Source organism: Balaenoptera borealis (assembly GCF_965194805.1).
Source record: "Balaenoptera borealis genome assembly, chromosome: 4".
NCBI classification, from domain to species: Eukaryota; Metazoa; Chordata; class Mammalia; order Artiodactyla; family Balaenopteridae; genus Balaenoptera; species Balaenoptera borealis.
Window position 1 is genome coordinate 31595876 of NC_138861.1, and position 19421 is coordinate 31615296.

Consider the following 19421-nt stretch of genomic DNA (forward strand, 5'->3'; position numbering starts at 1 on the left):
ACACAGAATTTAAAATTGGAAGACTGTGTAGCTGTCAGCATTTTTACAAGATCAGGAGATGAAAAGTAAGTCTGTTTACAGACAGGCAGCCAGACCCGTAACTTCTCATTTACAAACAGCACACAGGCATCTTTTTATGTATGTGGTTTGTAAAAAAATAGCAACTTGAGTTTCAATCTCAATAAAGGTTTAAGGGCTGTGGAAAGCACTTAAGTCTTAGTTATCATAAGCAGCCACTTACAATACGGTGTCAGTTTTCCAAATAATATTAAAGTCGACCATAAACAACATGGCTATTTGAGGAGAAAATGTAAACGCAATCTGAAATTTTGTATTTCACAGGGAAATCTTAATATTCAAAACAAAACTCAAGGTGACACCTGCAAAGGCTTTGGAGGTTATGTGGTTTATGTAACTTTTATCGACTTCATGGTTAAATACATCATTCCAGTTGATTTCTTTTTTTTTTTTTTTCCAGTTGATTTAACGGTAAGGAGAAAATTCAATTTCTTCATGAGAAAATCGCATACAGCAGCAGGTAACTAGATTTGTGTCAATCTTGACAGACTTACAATGAGACAATTCACTTCTGTCACCAGAGGGCACCAAAGCTCAAGTTGCTAAGAAAATTGCAAACCACTGGGTCACAGCTGTCGAGGGGCTAGAAACTCCTGAAAGGTCATTCTGGGGTCTCTAGACAAGACGTTACCTAATTATTTCAGAGAACTGAGACTACCTCCTATAAGGAACCACTTCCCTAGCTTGTTTTCATAGCTCAGTCTATTACTTATCAACTCTCCCAGCCAAGAAATTCTCAATACCAGCTCATTGACTTATCCATCTCATATTTATTGAGCATGTACTATGTGCTATGCCCTGGGGAGCAGTGGTGGACAAGAAAGGCCATCTCTGCCCTCTTGAACCTGTAGCCTAGAAGAGAAGACTGACTCTAAACAAACACTTACAATTCAGTGTGATGTGGGTGATGAAAACGGCAGACAGGAGCTGAGGGAGCAGGGAGCAGGCAATCCCACCTTGTCTCTGAGGTCACCGAAGTGTACTCCTTTCCTGTTGCTTCTGTAACAAATTATCACAAACTGAGTGGCTTAAAACAACGAAAAGTCATTCTCTCGCAGTTCAGGAAGCCAGAAGCAGAAACTAGGTGCTGGTAGGGCCGCCCTCCTTCCCAAGGCTCTTGGGGAGAATCTGCTCCTGTCTGTACCTCTTCTTGGGGCTCCAGGCATCCCTTGGTTTGTGGCTGCATCACCCCAATCTCTGCCTCTTGGGGCACATTAGCGTCTCCTCTTCTCTGTGTATCTTCTCCTCTGTGTGTCTACATTATAAGGATCCATGTAATTGCATTTAGGGCCTGTTGTGGACTGAATGGTGTGCCCCTCAAATCCACGTGTTGAAGCCCTAACCCCAATGTGACCATATTTCCATACATGGAGATACAGCCTTTAAGGGAACAAGGTTAAATGAGGTCATAATGGTGAGGCCAATTCAATAGGACTGGCAGCCTTAAAAGAAGAGAAGGAGACATCAGATCTCCCTCTCTCTCCCCCCCACCCCCCCCGAGGAAAGACCATGCGATGACAGTGAGAATTCAGCCATCTGCAAGCCAGGTAGAGAGGTCTCACCGGAAACCAACCCTGCCAGAATCTTGATCTTGGACTTCTAGCCTCCAGGACCATGAGAAAATAAATTTCGGTTGTTTAAGCCCCCCAGTCTGTGGAATCTTGTTATGGTAGCCCAATGCCCCGCCCCACCCTGAATGATCTAGGAAAATCTGGAGATCCTTAGCTTAACCACATCTTTTGCCATATAGGGTAAGAGTTACAGGTTCCAGGAATTAGGATGGGGAATAGCTTTTTTATGTTTGGAGGGGGGAGGGAAGGCACTATTCAACCCATCACTGAAGGCCTCATCACCTCCTGAGAAAGTGACGTTTAAGCTGAGACTCGAGGCTCAGTAAGAGCTAGACTCGTTGGGGGAAGGAGAGGAGTATTGGAGGGCTGTCTCTGGGGTGAGCTGTGGGGAGCAAGGGAACAGGCAGAGAAGTGAGGGCCCTAGGAGCCATGTCTGAGGGTCTGCTTTTTATCTCAGGGGCCGTGGGAAATCTTAGAGGAATTCAGAGGAAGGGGAGCAGGTGCGGGGCACAATCTGATGAACATCTTAGGTCAGTCAAAGCTGTCTGCAAGAGTGAAGACAGGAACCTGGGGGACCAGTCAGGAGGGTTTTGCTATACCACCCTAAGTAAGGGCTGGTGCCTGGGCCAGAAATGGCAGTGAGGAAGGAGAGACGGAGCTAGATGGACAGATTTTTGGAATGGACAACTGGAAGACTTGACTACTGATTGGATGTGAGGAGTCAAGAGAGGGAGACTTCAAGAATAACACCTGAGTTCCTGGCAGGGGAGCAACCTGCCAGAGCCGTGAGTTGGGAGGAAGGAAGGATAATAATGAGTCCAGCTTGGGACATGATGAGCTTGAGGGATTTGTAAGAGATAGATCTGAGGGGAGGTGTCCACTGGTCAGTCGGCTACCCGGAGCTCAGAAGAAAGATCTAGACTAGATGAAAAATCTTGAGCATCTTTAGACTTTAGATAGTAAATGACGTCTTGAGAGTAAACAAGTTCATCCAGGGAGAGCTTGAAGAGTGAAAAGAGCAGAGCGCCTCGGACAGAACGCTAGGAGTAAACACAAAACAAAACACATCATTTGTGGCGGGGTCTCGAAAGGAGACTGGAAAGGAGGGGAGAGAGAGAGGGAAGATAGGAGACCAAGACAGCACAGGTGTCACAGGAAGTGAGAGAGCAGGGCGTCGTCTGCAGGGGCAGACGTTGCCTGGAGGTCAAGAAAGAACCAAAGTTTACTGCAAAAGAGTTTTATCTGGGTCAGTGGGGGTGAAAGCTGTTTTGGTGCCTTGGGAGCCTGAGGCCAGCTGGGGCGGGGTGAGCAAGGCGTGTGGATACAGAAAGCAGACAGGTCTTTCACGGAGACTAAGGAGACAGATTAGAAGTGCCGACTGAGGGAGAGTTTTGACTTTATTTTTTAAGATGAGAGAAAATGAGTATATTTAAATGCTGATGGGAAGAGTCTGTAGAAAAGGAGAGACTGAATATTGAAAGCGGAGCCAATCTGTTCCTGAGAAGGTGGTAGAGGAGGGATTCAGGGTCCAGGAGGATAGGATGGATGAGGGTAACCTGTCCGCTGTAACAAGAGGAAAGGCGGAAGGTGGAAGAAGGCGGGTGTGACGATTTGGTGGCACACGTTATAGATGCTCTTTTCTGGCGGCATCTACTTTTTTTCTGGAGGAAGCAATGTGTGGTGATCTGCTGAGGGTGCAGTGCAAGAGACAGGATTGCAGGTGGAGGTATGCAGCAGTCACCCTGGAGATCAGGAGAGTTGAGTCAAGAAGGGTGGGGAAAAAAAAAGAAGATAAACAAGGCGGGGCTGCAGAGGTCAAATAGATGTTACCTGGGCAGTAATTAAGGAAGCTAGTTAGAAGAGTAAGAAATTACTGTTTTAGGTATGATTTCCGAGGAGGCGTGGATCTGATGTTACAAGGTCGAGGGTATAACCATGAAGTGAAGAGTGCTGGTTATCATGGTGGATCTTGAGGTCACCCAAGATGCTGACAGGTTTCAGAGTGGAGAGAGGAGCTTAGATCAAGAGCCAAAATCTTCACTGGAAGACAGAAGCCTGCGTGGAGTAGGGTTTTGAAGGTGAGAAATCCTGGAGCCAGGACTTTAGAAACGGTGCTCCTCTGACTGACAAAGGTCTACGGACCAGTCCAAGGATGGCCTGGGTTTTTTTTTCGAACTGTGATAAAAGCTAATTAAGATGTCTTAGTGAAAAAAATTGCCAAAAATAATCTGTCAAATGGTCCAGTCAATTGTGCAATGAATGAATGCAGCAGGGGGAAAAGAAATCTGCAAAACAGTCAATGGTTGTCTTCATAAAGACATTCCCTTAATACGTGTCAATGACTTCACTTCATAGACATTTTTTTCCCAGTATAAACTGGTTTGCAGTATCCATTCCTTGATTCCTTTTTCTAAGTAATCCAGAGTTGGGTAAATCTCTACTTTAAATGCCACAGTTAAGCCTCATAATTCATTTCTGTCTTAGTGGCAATGGGACAGAACTGACCGCTATACTCATCCTAATAGCTTTTAATATCCTTATTGAAGACAGCTATTAATTTCACACACTCTGCCTTCCTTTTTTCCAAGTTAAATCCTGCCTCTATTATCTCTTTCACAGTGTACATTTCTCTACCCCTTAATAATTTTATATGTAAGCCTGAAAATCCCCCTTTTAAAAAGCAACAGATTTGATAGAACCATGTATTTTTATTAAGAGCATCCGAAGACAGGTTGGTACATGGACATTGGAGAGATTATGTCTAGGAAAATTTCTACCATAACAAGGGATTATTTTTTTGCAGATATAATTTTTGCCATCATGTGGGTAAGCCAGGGTCTCTGTCTGATCTTCAGCAGAATGAAACCAGCCCCAGAGGAGTCTCTTTTTACAAACATCTCTACTGGTTAGGAAGCTGCCATAGGTACAGCTATTGTATGCCACTAAGTGAGAATTTACAGTGTGCCAGGTTCTGGGCTAAATATCTTATATGCACCCCAATTTTTTTTTTTGGCCGCCCCATGGGGCTTGTGGGATTTAAGTTCCCTGACCAGGGACTGAACCTGGGCCATGGCAGTGAAAGCCTGTAATCCTAACCACTGGGAACTCCCAGTACACTACATTTTAACGTCACAAAGCCCCTGTGAGCCCCTTGTATTATCTCTATTTTATGGACAAGGAAACGGGCTTAGAGTTTAGGTATATGCCTGATGGGCACAAGTCAATAAAAAGCATAACTTGAATTCAAAACAGATCAGTCTAAATCTAAAATCCATGCAGTTAATGTACTGTTTGCTGCTGTGATAAGAATGCAGGATGAATGTGCATGCGTGTGTGTGTGTGCGTGAGAGAGTTTGGCGTGTGTGTGTGTATGTGTGTGAGAAAGAGAGAGAGAGAGTTTGGCGTGTGTGTGTGGGTGTGTATGTGTGTGAGAAAGAGAGAGAGAGAGAGTTTGGCAGTAGTAAAGATGTTGGGGGAGGGACAGGGCATACAGAATAAAGAGTGTGGCAAAAGGTTTGGGAACAAGTGAAGCAGAGAAGCGCCAGAACTGAGAAAAAAATGTAAAGAAGCCCAGATATATATTTAATGGTGAAACTCCAAAATGAGGTGTCTGGGAAACCCTCACCCCTTCAAGAATATCCTTTTTCACTCTTTTACTCCGTAGAAATAAATAGGAACAGCCTAGAATCTAGGGGCAGCCTAGAATAAATTTTCTTAACAGTATTCTGGTCTTCTTATCTGTAATCATCTTTTCTTCTTGGGTGGGAGGATTATAATTGGAAGCCCAGCCTTCCCTTAGCCTGGGAGCAGACAGGTGACTCCAGTTACGAAAGTCACATGTTCGTCTCACTTTGGAACTTGACTCTTAGTTGCACCATCTCATCCCAGTGGTTGGTCCTCATCAGAATTTTCCAACCCTGTGGTTGCTATTTAGACTTTGATTTTAAATCTTAACTCTCAATTCCATTTCCTTGATCTATATGTCTTTCCTTATGCCAGTACCACAGTCTTGATGACTGTTTCTTTGTAATAAGTTTTAAAATTGAGAACTCTGACTCATCCAACTTTGTTCTTATTTTTCAGGATTGCTTTGGTTATTCTGGGTCCCTTGCATTTCCATATGAATTTTAGGACCAGCTTGTCCATTCATTTCTGTACAAGAAGGCAGCTGAGATTTTGATAAAAATTGTATTGAGTCCATAAATCAATTTGGGGAGTGTTTTCATCTTAACGACGTTATCTTCCAGTCCATGAACTCAGGAAGTTTTTCCATTTATTTAGGTCTTTTAAAATGTCCTTCAGTGCTGCTTTGTAGCTTGCAGTGCTTACGTTTCTTTTATTAAATTTATTCCTCAATATTGTCTTCTTTTTAAAGCTATTGTAAATGGAATTGTTTTCTTAATTTCACTTTTGGATTGTTCATTGTTAGTATATAGAAATACAATTGATTTTTGTATATTGATATTGTATCCTGACATTTTACTGAATTTGTTGATTAACTCTAATAGCTTTTTTTTTTTTAAAGTTTGTGTTTTTGGTTTTTTTTTAAAATTTATTTATTTTATTTACCTTTGACTGTGTTGGGTCTTCGTTTCTGTGTGAGGGCTTTCTCTAGTTGCGGCAAGCGGGGGCCACTCTTCATTGCGATGTGTGGGCTTCTCACTATCGCGGCCTCTCTTGTTGCGGAGCACAGGCTCCAGACGCGCAGGCTCAGTAGTTGTGGCTCACGGGCCCAGTTGCTCCGCGGCATGTGGGATCTTCCCAGACCAGGGCTCGAACCCGTGTTCCCTGCATTGGCAGGCAGACTCTCAACCACTGCGCCACCAGGGAAGCCCTCTAATAGTTTTTTTGATGGATTATTTAGGATTTACTATATAAAAGATTATGTCATCTGCAAAGAGGGATAGTTTTACTTCTTTTCCAAATTTTATCGCATTTTCTTGCCTAATTGCCCTGGCTAGAACCTACAGTACAATGTTGAATAGAAGTGGCAAGAACGAACATCCTTGCCTTGTTCCTGATCTTAGAGGGAAAGCATTTAGCTTTTCACCACTAAGTATAATGTTAGCTGTGGGTTTTCCATAGATTCCTTTTATTAGATTGAGGAAGTTCCCTTCTATTTCTAGTTTGAGGTTTTGTGTGTGTGTGTGTGTGTGTTTTTTTTTTTACCATGAAGGGATGTTAGAATTAACCACATGAAAAAGACCTGTGTTCTATCCATGCTTTTCCCACCCCATATATGGAGTAGATCCACTCTCGTTAGAGCAGAGTGACGGAATAGCACACAGATAGACATCATGTTGCTGGAGCTTTGATATACATCATATCATGTTGTAATTGCTAGGATCATCTTTGCATGTAAAAAAGAATACTGACCACAGTGGCTAAGCCAAAGAGTGGCTCATTTTTCTGATGTAACCGTCTGGAGGTGGTCAGTCCGGGGCTTGTGTAGCTGCTCATGGATGTTGCCAAGGACCCAGGACCCTTCCAGCTTCCTATTCCACCATCATCAGACCTGGTGCTCGTCTTCTTCATTGAATGGCTGTTCCACCTCCATGACCACATCTGTGTTCTATGCTGGACATAGAAGAAAACAGTGAAGGGCTGTAAGGATGAACTAGATGAGTCTGTGCTTTTTCTCTTTTCTGTTTTTTTTTTTTTTAGTTGTGAAAACAGTAGTATTCCCAAGAAGCTCCATTCAGCAGATTTCTGCTTTTATCTCATTGATCAAAATGAGTCACAGGGTAATCTCTAGTTGCAAGGGAGGCTGGAGCGATGGATATTTTTAACTGGGTACATTGCTGCCTGGTTAAAAATTGAGGTTCCATTGGTAAGAAAGAATGGGAGTCAGGGAGAAAAAATAGGTGTCAAGGTCAAAAAAAGAAAGTACCATATAGCCAAGAAAAGATCCTTCTTTTTTGGAATTTTGGAAAAATAGATTTGGAAATTTAGATTTTCTTCTAATGCTCTGTGTATTTTTCAGGTTTTTCATGGATAATTGCAGTTGTGTTTCTAAAGAGGACTGAATCTGTAGGTCCCTCATCATAGAGCTGGCTTAGAGGGCAGCCCTCTTGCGGTCACGTGGCAGAGAAGTTGCTCCCTCAGGCCACAAGCTGCTGTTCTCATCCTCCAGCCCAATGGTCTAAAGCAGGGGTCAGCAAACTTTTTCCTAAAGGACCAGAGAGTAAATATTGAAGGCTTTGTGGGTTACATGGTGTGGTAGACTGAACACTGAGAGGTCCACATCCTAGTCACCAGAATCTGTGACTATGTTACTTTCTATGGCAAAAGAGATTTAGCAGTTGTGATTAAATTAAGGATCTTGAGATGGGACATTATCCTGGATTATCTGGGTGGACTCAATGAAGGGCCCTTATAAGAGGGATACAGAAGGGTCAGAGTCAGAGAGAGAGATGATAAAATGCTACCCTGCTTGCTTTGAATATGGCAGAGGGAACCATGAACCAGGGAATACAGATGACCTCTAGAAGCTGGAAAAGTCAAGGAAACAGATTCTCCTCTAAGGCCTCCAGAAGGAATGCTGTCCTGCCGACACCTTGATTTTAGGACTTCTGACTTTCAGAACTGTAAGAAAATAAATTTGTATGGTTTAAGCCACTCATTTGTGGTCATTTGTTACAGAAGCAACAGGAAATGAATGCATAACAGTTTCTACCACAACCACTCGACGCTGCTGTTGTAGTAAAAGCAGCCATAGATAATATATAAATGAGTGGGCGTGTCTGTGCTCCAGTAAAACCTTATTTACAAAAACAGGCAGGCTGGATTTGGTCCATGGGCAACAGTTTTCTGACCTCTGGAATAACCTCAGATATATACCACTATTCTATGTAATCTCTAATTTTGAGACATAGTCTGTCTCCATTTTCAAATTACAATACATAATGTTCCAGTGAACATTCTTGTGGGCAGTTCATTGCGCCTATCTCAGATTACATGTCTAGAATAAATTCTAGAAATGTGATTCCTGGGTCAAAGTGTGTGTATCCTTTTCCCTAGGCTGACCTTTTGCAAAGCCACAATAATCCACACTCCCGGGGGAACACAGGACGGTCTACCACACGCTCAGAGGAGCCAATTCTTGGTAAGTAGATGTAGGGACTGGAGTAAAACACCAGGATAATGGCTCATGTTCATATTTTATACACAAATTTTAAAGCACTGGGGCAGGTTATTTATCTGGTAACCCTGAATTTAGACTGTTTAATGTGCAATTTTAAATATGGGCAACAGAAAATAAAATATAAATTCTTACTTCTGACACTTAAGCATGCTAATAAATGATTATAATCTTTACATTTTATTTGCCCCTGGAACTCAGTATGTTCTTAGTTGGCAACACTACTTGGATTTGGTACTCTACGTGTTGGCCCATTGGGAATGAAAATAGCTGGGTGCATGTGACTTTCTCATCAATTGTTTAAATAGAGACGTTCAAGGACAGTACTTCTGGAATATGCTCTTTTTTTTTAAATATTTATTTATTTATTTATTTGTCTGGCTGCGTTGGGTCTTTGTTGCTGCACGTGGGCTTTCTCTATTTGTGGCGAGTGGGGGCTACTTTTCCTTACCATGCGTGGGCTTCTCATTGCGGTGGCTTCTCTTGTTGCAGAGCATGGGCTCTAGGCACACGAGCTTCAGTAGTTGTGGCATGCGGGCTCAGTAGTTTTGGCTCGCAGGCTCTGGAGTGCAGGCTCAGTTGTTGTGGCACACGGGCTTAGTTGCTCCACGACATGTGGGATCTTCCTGGACCAGGACTTCAACCCGTGTCCCCTGAATTGGCAGGCAGATTCTTAACTACTGCGCCACCAGGGAAGTCCTGGAATGTGCTCTTGATCAACTTTTTTTTTTTTTTTTTTAAAGGTGGGTGGTTTTTTGTTTTGTTTTTTTTTTAATTAATTAATTACTTTATTTTGGGCTGTGTTGGGTCTTCGTTTCTGTGCTAGGGCTTTCTCCTGTTGCGGCAAGCGGGGGTCACTCTTCATCGCGGTGCGCGGGCCTCTCACTATCGCGGCCTCTCTTGTTGCGGAGCACAGGCTCCAGACGCGCAGGCTCAGTAGTTGTGGCTCACGGGCCTAGTTGCTCCGTGGCATGTGGGATCTTCCCAGACCAGGGCTCGAACCCGTGTTCCCTGCATTGGCAGGCAGATTCTCAACCACTGCGCCACCAGGGAAGCCCCAACTTATTTTTATTTTAAGAAAATTTATCCTTGTATTCACAATCTTATTTCTGTCAGTCTCTACAGGAATTTGGAACTCCTGATTTGGGGTGGTAGCATACAGGGAAAATGATTAGTCGATTCATTCGTTGCTATTTGGAGGGAAGAAAAATCAATACCTCCTATTTTCCAGCAAAATTCATTGTTTTTCTAAGACTGTTCTTTGACTCTTTGGGTTTTAGCAAGGATCCTCCAATTGGGGGTTATATTCAGATTGGCCAAGAGTTTTTGTATGATTCTTGGGGGAACTCCACAGGTACAGTGTCAGGATCCTGTATTAGAATGAGATACAGTGTGTGTAGGTGCCAGGTGCACACTAATAATAACTAACATTTGTTGAGGATTTAGCACATTCTGGATAGGGAAAATTATCCTGATTAACTCCGACACCATCTTTGGGATCTAGGCATTACTATTATCTTACCAATATTATTGTTGAGGAAACCGGGAGTAATAAGTAACTTGCCCTAGGCTAACAGTTAATAAATAAAGTTGCTGGGAGCGAATTCCCTGGCAGTCCAGTGGTTAGGACTCAGTGCTCTTACTGCCAGGTGCCCAGGTTCGATCCCTGGTAGGGGAACTAAGATCCTGCAAGCTGCACGGTACACCCTAAAAAAAAATAGAGTTGCTGGGGGTTGAACACAGGCAATTTGATTCCAAAGCCCACACTTTGCATTATGGATTATAATAAATAATCAATAGGTGCATTCTTCCTTTAATTTATCCAATCAGTCGATCAGTAGGTGTTTGTTCATTTATTGGGCTTAGTGTATATCAATAAGCAAAACAGATAAACTTTCTGTCTTATTAGAGATTACCTTCCAGTGGGGGCCAAGACACAAAAAACCAACAATTAACATACTAAACATATTAAATAAGTCAATCAATCATAAAGTACGTTGGAAGGTATTAAGTACAATGAAAAAAAAGGAAATAGAGCAAAGGTAATGGGGGCCAGGAGTGGGTGTATGGGCTTCACTGAGAGGGTGGCGTTGAGCACAGATTCAAGGAAATGAGGGAGTTCTTTGGATTCCTATCCAACCCTTTTTTCTATACTTGTGAACATTTCTCAGTGAAATTTAAACCAGAATAATATCTGCCACCGCTTATCTAGAGGGTGATATTGTATTTACTATACCATCTGTAGGCTCCTTGGAATTTTCATCCAGCAGAGGACTCATACTTAGATTATCAAGTTACTGGAAAGTGTAACTAATAACGTATAGCTCAGCCTCAATTATTTGGACATTAGATGAAAACAGAATCCCCCCCCCATACCAGTATATCTGATTTATGTATGTATGTTGACTCAATCGCAAGGACATCTATAAAACTCAGGGGCAAGATACACATCACAGGCAACTGACATAGAGAACCAGGAGAGAAGCTACTGAAAAATAAAACCAAACACCTGTTTCCTCTCTGGCTTTGGTTGTCAGGCAAACATTTTCCAGTGAAAACAGCACAATACATGAGAAGTATTGAGGGTTGTTTGTTTTTGTTTTCACTTTAGATGCCTGGTGTCTTAACATAAAATATTTATTGAACGGCATTTGAGAAATATTTCGGTAGGTCACTTATCACAAAAGAAGAAGGAATTAAACTGCATCCACACACACATGTCTGGGCTGAGTATCCAGTTTGTTTCAATCCTTCACGGGATTGTAAATTCCGTGAGGCCGGAGTGTGTGCCTTGTCTTGGTGATGCTCGATACTTGTGTGTTGAATTAAAGGATGAGAAAAGGAAAGAGGAAGGCAAGAAAGGAAAAAGGGAAGGGAGGGAGGGAGGGAGGAAGGAAGGAAGGGAGGGAGGGAGGAAGGAAGGAAGGAAGGAAGGAAGGGAGGGAGGGAGGAAGGAAGGAAGGAAGGAAAGAAACCAAGGGAAGAAAAGAAAGAGTGGATTCTCTTTATTCAGGAGCCTTAGATATATACTGGGCAGTATTCGAATAGAGGATAGTAATGTAAGATTAGGCTGCAGAGACAAATCGTTTAACTTTTGTGCTGTATGTGTGTGCACTAATTGTTTTTTGACTATAACAATTGTGAAAGAGGCGTTTGTGCTTGCAAAGAGTGACACTAATTCACTCTTTGGCTGGTACGCTGATGCCTGTCTTTGGGAGGTGAAAATCAAGGCAGTGGCAAGAATTTTCATAAAGATTTTTTTTTTCTGTACATCCATGTCAATCAATATTTGACCATATATGGATTTGGGCTGAGAAAAGATCCTTTTATTAGTAATTTCCAAATTGCAGAAATCAATCTAATTGTTTGTGTTGAGCACTTTTCAAAAATGGTACAGAACAGAAAAGAATCGAACAGACCAGAGTGCCTTGTGTGCTGTGAGGGTGAGTGTTGCATCACATATGTGTGTACTGGATGAAGAGGTAAAATACATTTCTTGCTATGAAAAGTGTTTATTTTTTATTTTTTTAATTTTTTACTTTTTGGCCACGCTGTGTAGCATGCAGGATCTTAGTTCCTCCACCAGGGATTGAACCCGTGCCCCCTGCATTGGGAGCATGGAGTCTTAACCACTGGATCTCCAGGGAAGTCCCTGAAAAGTGTTTTAAAGAAAAGTTTGACGTTCAAACTTTGAATCAATGAAGTGATTGGATTGGTATAACTACGATCTCCAGGTCAGGAGTAAGCCACTGAAATCCTTCTGAAGCTCAAATCATATTGAGTTTAGTAGAGAAGTATTGAGTGAACTTCTATCCTGGTTCAAATCCAACTTCTACCACTTCCTAACAGCCTGACTCTGGGCCTTTGTTTCCTTATGTGTCAGATGGAATAATAGTAGTATCTACTTTAGAAAGTTGTTTTGTGTATTAAAAATGAATTAATATATGTAAAGTGCTTAGAAAAGTGCCTGGCACATGGTAAGGACTATATGAGTATCAGTGATTGTTATTGTTATTTTTGTTGCTGTTGTTGTTATGTGATGAGCCCTGTGGGAGAAAATACCCAGACAATGTGTTATTTAACCCAAGACCAAGTATTAGTTTCAGCACATGCAATACTTCGTACCTATTTGAAGTCGAGTCTGGCTATCTGGCTTTTAAGCAGAAACATCTGACACCTTAGAAACCAACCGTCTCCCTGGATGTTCTTCTATTGATACATAAGATCATATGTAGTAACTGGGGGGCATGTTTTATTTGAATACGCAGTGTTTTTTGTGTGTTTCTGTTTAAAAAAATTTTTTTTTAATTTTTAAAATTTGAATGCCCTAACTTCTTGTGGTAGAAACCAAATTTCTTTTAATATATTACATATATATGTACACACTCATGTGAAATATATATACTTTGAGGGGATCTATTTATGTTCCATTGGGAGTCATTCCTTCCTATCAGGAATCTCACCTGCTGTTTTGTGCATTTGGTCAGATTCCTGACATGTTTTGTCTCCTGTTGTTTAGTAAAGTTGCTCTTCCTGGGATGTACTAAACCTGGTGACTTTTTTGGAAGTTTTTTTCCTTTTGATTTAATATACTGAGAAAGAAATGGGAAGGTTAAGATCAATTTTAGGAGTGCTTTGGGTTGTGTATTAAATAGCCATTCATTCTGGAACACAAGGGTAGGATTGTAATAAAAGGTGATGGAACAGTAAAAAAAAAAAAAAAAATTTACCCCAGTTCTTATCACTTCCTATTGGCTAGAGCCACTTGACAATTTACGTTATCTGTCTGATCCCTCGATGCATTTGACTTTTAAATCCCTGCTAAAGATTGAAGTGCCTAAAGCTTCCTCACTCTGTACCCAGTTGCTCGTAGCTTCACATCTTTAAACTGAATTAACACATTATTACTTAACTGGGCTGCCCGCTTTCCTCCACGTCTCCTGGCATTTTATGTGGAGGCAGAGGACAGCAGTTGCTCTGCTGTAAGCATCTTATCCAGCTATCTTATGGATGTCACTCTAAAATGGAGAGAAAGGCTTCTGTGAAGCACATATTTTTCCAGGCACAAAGACACACACATCCATCTAGGGGCCACACCAGACTCCTGGACTGAATTCCAGAACTCTTACGATGGCAGGTAGAGGAGGTGTGGGAATGTTCTGTGTCTATATTGCAGCCTAGAGTACAATAAAATATATGTAAGTTGGTATATTATGGGCTTTAGCTCATTTTTAACAAGGTCTTGAATTTATATGGCACCATTCTCTAAAAAGCTAGCAATGTACACAAACTGGATCTAATTCATCACCACACCGATTCCTTTAGAGTAGATAGGTGGGAGTAGATAGGTGGGTGGCATAGAGTTGGGAAAGATGTAGCCATCAAATGGCTGCTCACATTAAAAATATCTAAGGTTAGATAGCTGAAAAAGCCATAGGTTTCAACTATTCCACAAAAAGAGTACAGAGGTCTGACTTTTCTGGTTAATCTGATGGATGTAGGTAGCTCAGAGCTATATCATCTGGCCATCCCTATTGATAACATTTGCCATTTCACATAGGGCTGCATAAAGACTCCCGAGGTCTACAGTTCCCTCAACGGCCACTAGAGTCACTGAGAAGAAAAAAAATACTTCAGAAAACACAGCATGAATAATGGCAGCAAGAGAAGTTCCTGGTTATAGCCCACTCATACATTTTTGAAATGTAGGTCAGATTTAGAGGAAGTGAAAGAAACTTCCTGTTGAATTTTCGTTTATAGCATGTGTCTGGAAATCTCTAAATGTAATTTCTTGGTGTAAAGTAAACTGCAGAAATCTGGAATGTGTCAGTCTGCTTTATGTTTATTGAAGCCATTCTATTTGAAGCTGAAATGTAAAATTATATAGTGGAGTGAAGAGCTACAATTAGTTTAACAGACATGACCGTATTCCTCAATTGAAAAGCTGTCAAGACCTCAACAATCAGATACAAAAAAGATCCAGGAATGCTATAAAATCTTGTCTCCTAGGAAAGATTACATTTCCCTTTGGCTGCTACACATCGCTTTGAATATTGTACTATCTTCTACCCTCTTTTTTAAATTTTAAATTTTTAAAAAATTGAAATATGGTTGATTTACAATGGCATGTTAGTTTCAAGTGAACAGCAAAGTGATTCAGTTATACATATATATATATCTATTCTTTTTCAGATTCTTTTCCATTATAGGTTATTACGAGATATTGAATATAGTTCCCTGTGCTATACAGTAGGTCCTTGCTGTTCTACCCTCTTTTTTGTGGTTAAAAAAAAAAAAAGCACTTCCCTAAAAGTCACAAATAATGGGTTTCTTTTCTTTTCTTTTTTTTTTTTTAATTTTTGGCTAGGTCTTTGTTGCTGTGCGCCGGCTTTCTCTAGTTGCGGCGAGCAGGGGCTACTCTTCCTTGTGGTGTGCGGGCTTCTCATTGCCGGGGCTTCTCATTGCGGTGTCTTCTCTTGTTGCAGAGCACGGGCTCGAGGCGTGCGGGCTTCAGTAGTTGCAGCACATGGACTCAGTAGGTGTGGCGCACGGGCTTAGTTGCTCCGTGGCATGTGGGATCTTCCCGGACCAGGGCTCGAAGCCGTGTCCCCTGTATTGGCAGGGAGATTCCTAACCACTGCACCACCAGGGAAGTCCACAAATAATGTTTTTATAAATTTGAACTGGTTAGAACAACTTAGATGTTCTCATGACCACAACCAAGCTCTCAAAATATAAAGGGTTTTGGCAAAACTAAAATTCTCATCACTATGGCAGACACCCCCATTTAACTTATCTATAGTCTACTTTGATTTTGGATTTTCCTTCTAAATTGAGATGAGGACTCTATTAGTTGTAAAAGGAATGCTACTTGATGACACTTGGTGTCACTTGTAGCAGACACTGTTGACGGCCTAGGCAACCAACGGCAGAAGCTGATTCTGTGGCTGTGTCCACCCTAATATGCTCTGTGAAGGTCACCCTATTTCCTATATGGGGGGATAGATCATCATTTTGCTGAGCCAGCCATGGTCATCCTATTCTCCTTGACAGTGAGAGCAGAGAGATGGAGTGAACCTGGGTCCTTCATGATATCACGAAACCATCAAACCCTGAAGCAACCTACATTGAGGCTTTTAAAAATGTGAGATAATTTTTTTTAATGTGTAAGCCAAATTCAGTCAGGACTTTCTGTTACTTGGTTCCCCAGACACCCTAACATTGCTGCAAAGAAAGTATCTCTGTAATGCTATTGGGGGTAGAGCCTCTGCTTCATGGGCTGAGCTAAGACTTTGCCTCTGAAAGACTAGAAAGACAGCATACTATTGAGCAAAGAGCCCTGGATTTAGGGTCAGAATAACCAGTTCTAAATCACACCTGTCATTTATTATTTGTGTGCACTCAGGCAGGTAATTTAGTCTGCCTGAGTCTCAGATTAACAATACCAACTCATGGGCTGATTATGAAGGTTAAATGAAACAATGTGTTTCACAGGCCATCAGATGGAATACCCTTGAGGGCCAATATTGTGTTGTGTTTATCTTTGTTATTCCTATCGCACACTGGCCAGCATATAGCAGCAAATACTTATGCATCATCCACTCTGTGCCCGTGTTTTTCATGTACTAAGTATTTTTCATGTATTTTAAAGCTCATTTAATTGTATTAACTCATGTAATTGTCACAACAACACTATTCTTTTATTCCACTTTACAGATGAAGAAAGAGGCTCAGAGAGATTAAATAATTTGCCCAGGGTCATCCTGATAGGAAGTAGTAGAGACAGGATTCGAATCCAGGCAGTCTTTAAAGTCTAGGATCTCAACTACACAATATTCTACATAGTGAGGCCTTAGTATTTATTTAATGGCTGAATGGTACCTATGAAGTTCAGTGAATATTTATTGAACAGGTGGGATGTAGCAGTTGAATAACAATTTCTCTTTCTTAAGAAGAAATGTTATACTTCGATTTTTTTTCTCTTGGAGAAAAAAGTAGTTCTTCCAAGTTTAATGAGATTCTGTGACCATGGATTACTTTGGGGGGCATTTTTCCATCCATGTTAATGAATGTGGCCCCCAAGGCAGCCACCAGTAGGATCAGGCCTGAATATAAGAATTATTCAGCACCCTTTTATCACGTGACTCCCATGTATTAAACAACCCCCAAATCACATGACTCCAATTGATTAAATCAGGCCCGTTAAACATCCCAACCCCCATTAAATCAATCATCCTCCTTAAATCTCCTGACACCCATTATTCCAATCAAACTCCTTAGGTTTCCTGACCCCCCAAATCAATCTGCCTTCTTAACTCTCTAGACACTCATTAAGTCATTCTGCCTTCTTAATTCTCCTGAACCCCATTAAATCAATCGCCCTTCTTAATCCCCCAACAGCCCTTAAAACAATAAGCCCCCTTAAATCACGTGATTGCTTTGATTCAATCAGTGCCCTTAAATGGTGGAGTTACCAATGATTCAATCAGGCCCATTGTATCGCGTGACTCCCATTGATTAAATCAGCTCACTTAAATATTGTTAACCCCTTTAAATCAATTGTTCTTCTTAAATCTCCTGACTTTCATTAAACCAACCAAACACCTTAGGTTTCCTGAGTCCCATTAAATCAATCGGCCTTAGTAAGTCTCCTGACACCCATTAAAGAGGATGATTACTTTAATTAGGGTCACCATATTTAAGAAGGCAGATTGAATCAATGGGGGCCCAGCCCAGGAGAGGTGCTGTTCCCCGTGGGGGGTGGGGGCAGGGTATCCCCGAGGGGTGGCCCTGGCATCCCCCTGGGGTACTCAGTTGTGTATATGCATTGTGTACACAAAGTTCTTTTGGGGAAACATAGCATGTCCACCGTTGTGTATATGTATTGTGTACCCAAAGTTCCTCTGTGGAAATAGTATGTACCCTGTTGTGTATAATCATTGTGTACTCAAATGTTTTGTGGACACATAGTATGTATACAGTTGTGTATATGCATTGTGTACACAAATTCCTTTGCGAACACACATTATATACACAGTTGTGTATATATATTGTGTACACAAAGTTGCTTTGTGTACCCATATTCCATACACAGTTGCATACATAGGTGCTGTCCCCCCTGGGGAGGTGGTGTTTGGGCTGATTCAATCAGCCCCTTGGATAATGTTACTCCTATTGTTAAATCAGTCTCCATAAATCAGGGAGGGGTGCTGTCCCCTCTGGGACAGTCTCTGAAATGCAGAATACACTTAGTTTTGTCTATCATCTCCTCTCCCAAATGGTTAGTTAGAGCACATGCTCGGAAAATTCTGGCCACTAGAACATCCTGGTCACACACCCATGAGTTGCTGTAGCTAAAGTTTGGTTAGGTAGGTAAGTGTCTCATTTCTCTGCTGTGTCCCCATTCCCTGGGGCACTCCCATGCCTCGGTCACATCTTCAGCACCAGTGGTGCTCTGCTCACCACCCCCAAAGCCCCCTTCCCCCATTAAAATCTGTGGTCAACAGACTGTCCAGGAGTAAAGAATTCTAACAATGAAACCAAACACATAAATGACAAAAATCATGAATTGCACACCAAGTTATGTAGTTGACTCGTAGCTTAATGAATATGTTCTTCCTCTGAGGACAGTGGATAGAAAGACATTTCTCAACTCCAAGAGGTCAAGCTGACAGGCCCGCAGGAAAGAGCTGGTTTGGGAAGGAAGCCTTCTCCAAAATGACAAGTGACATCTTAGAAGGAGACCATCTACTTGTATTTCCAACATTTAGTTGTCTCAATGACCCTATCACCTCTGAAGTAGGTGGCCTTCCTCCTTTCCTCTCCAGGCCTCCTTCTATCCTCCCAGGGAAGTCACAATTTCCATTATCTGCCTAAAGTCTAGTATAGAATGTAGAAAGCCAGCTGTAGAACTGGTCTTTGTGGAAATATTGCTTTCAAATTCCTTCTATCCAGACTTCATACACCTTATAAATATAAACAGAACAAGAAATTTAGCAATTTTATAGAAAGAGGACCTAATAAACATTAAACTCTAAACTTAACACTGTCCAATAGAAATATAATGCAAGCCACAAATGTGAGCCACATACGTAATTTAAAATTTTCTGGTAACCACATTAAGTAGAAAGAAACGAGTGGAATTCATTTTATTATTTTTATTATTATTATTATTTTAATTTATTTATTTAAATTACTTTTGGCTGTGTTGGGTCTTTGTTGTTGCGCGCGGGCTTTCTCTAGTTGTGGTGAGCGGGGGCTACTCTTCGTTGCGGTGTGCGGGCTTTTCATTGCGGTGGCTTCTCTTGTTGCGGAGCACGGGCTCTAGGTGCGTGGGCTTGAGTAGTTGTGGCTCACAGGCTCTAGAGTGCAGGCTCAGTAGTTGTGGTGCACGGGCTTAGTTGCTCCACGGCATGTGGGATTTTCCCCGACCAGGGCTCGAACCGGTGTCCCCTGCATTAGCAGGCGGATTCTGAAGCGCTGCGCCACCAGGGAAGCCCGGAATTCATTTTAATAATACGTTATTTAACCCAGTGTTTTAAAAATACAACCATTTCAACAGGTAATCAACATAAAATTTTTGATGAGCTATTTTATATATTTTTTCATATTAAGTCTTTGAATCCAGTTTT

At 41.6% G+C, this 19421-nt stretch overlaps 1 long non-coding RNA gene across 4 annotated transcripts in view; it reads left to right on the plus strand.

Moving 5' to 3' along the window:
• The window catches only part of LOC309628181, a 461146-nt gene that overhangs the window by 240 nt on the left and 441485 nt on the right, over positions 1-19421 (plus strand). For 3 of the 4 annotated variants that reach the window (XR_014244217.1, XR_014244218.1, XR_014244219.1), the window contains exons 2-4: positions 479-538; positions 8101-8236; positions 8670-8754. This is a non-coding gene — a long non-coding RNA (uncharacterized lncRNA). The remainder of the gene's footprint in view (positions 1-478; positions 539-8100; positions 8237-8669; positions 8755-19421) is intronic. The other variant, XR_014244220.1, reaches the window with a different exon arrangement.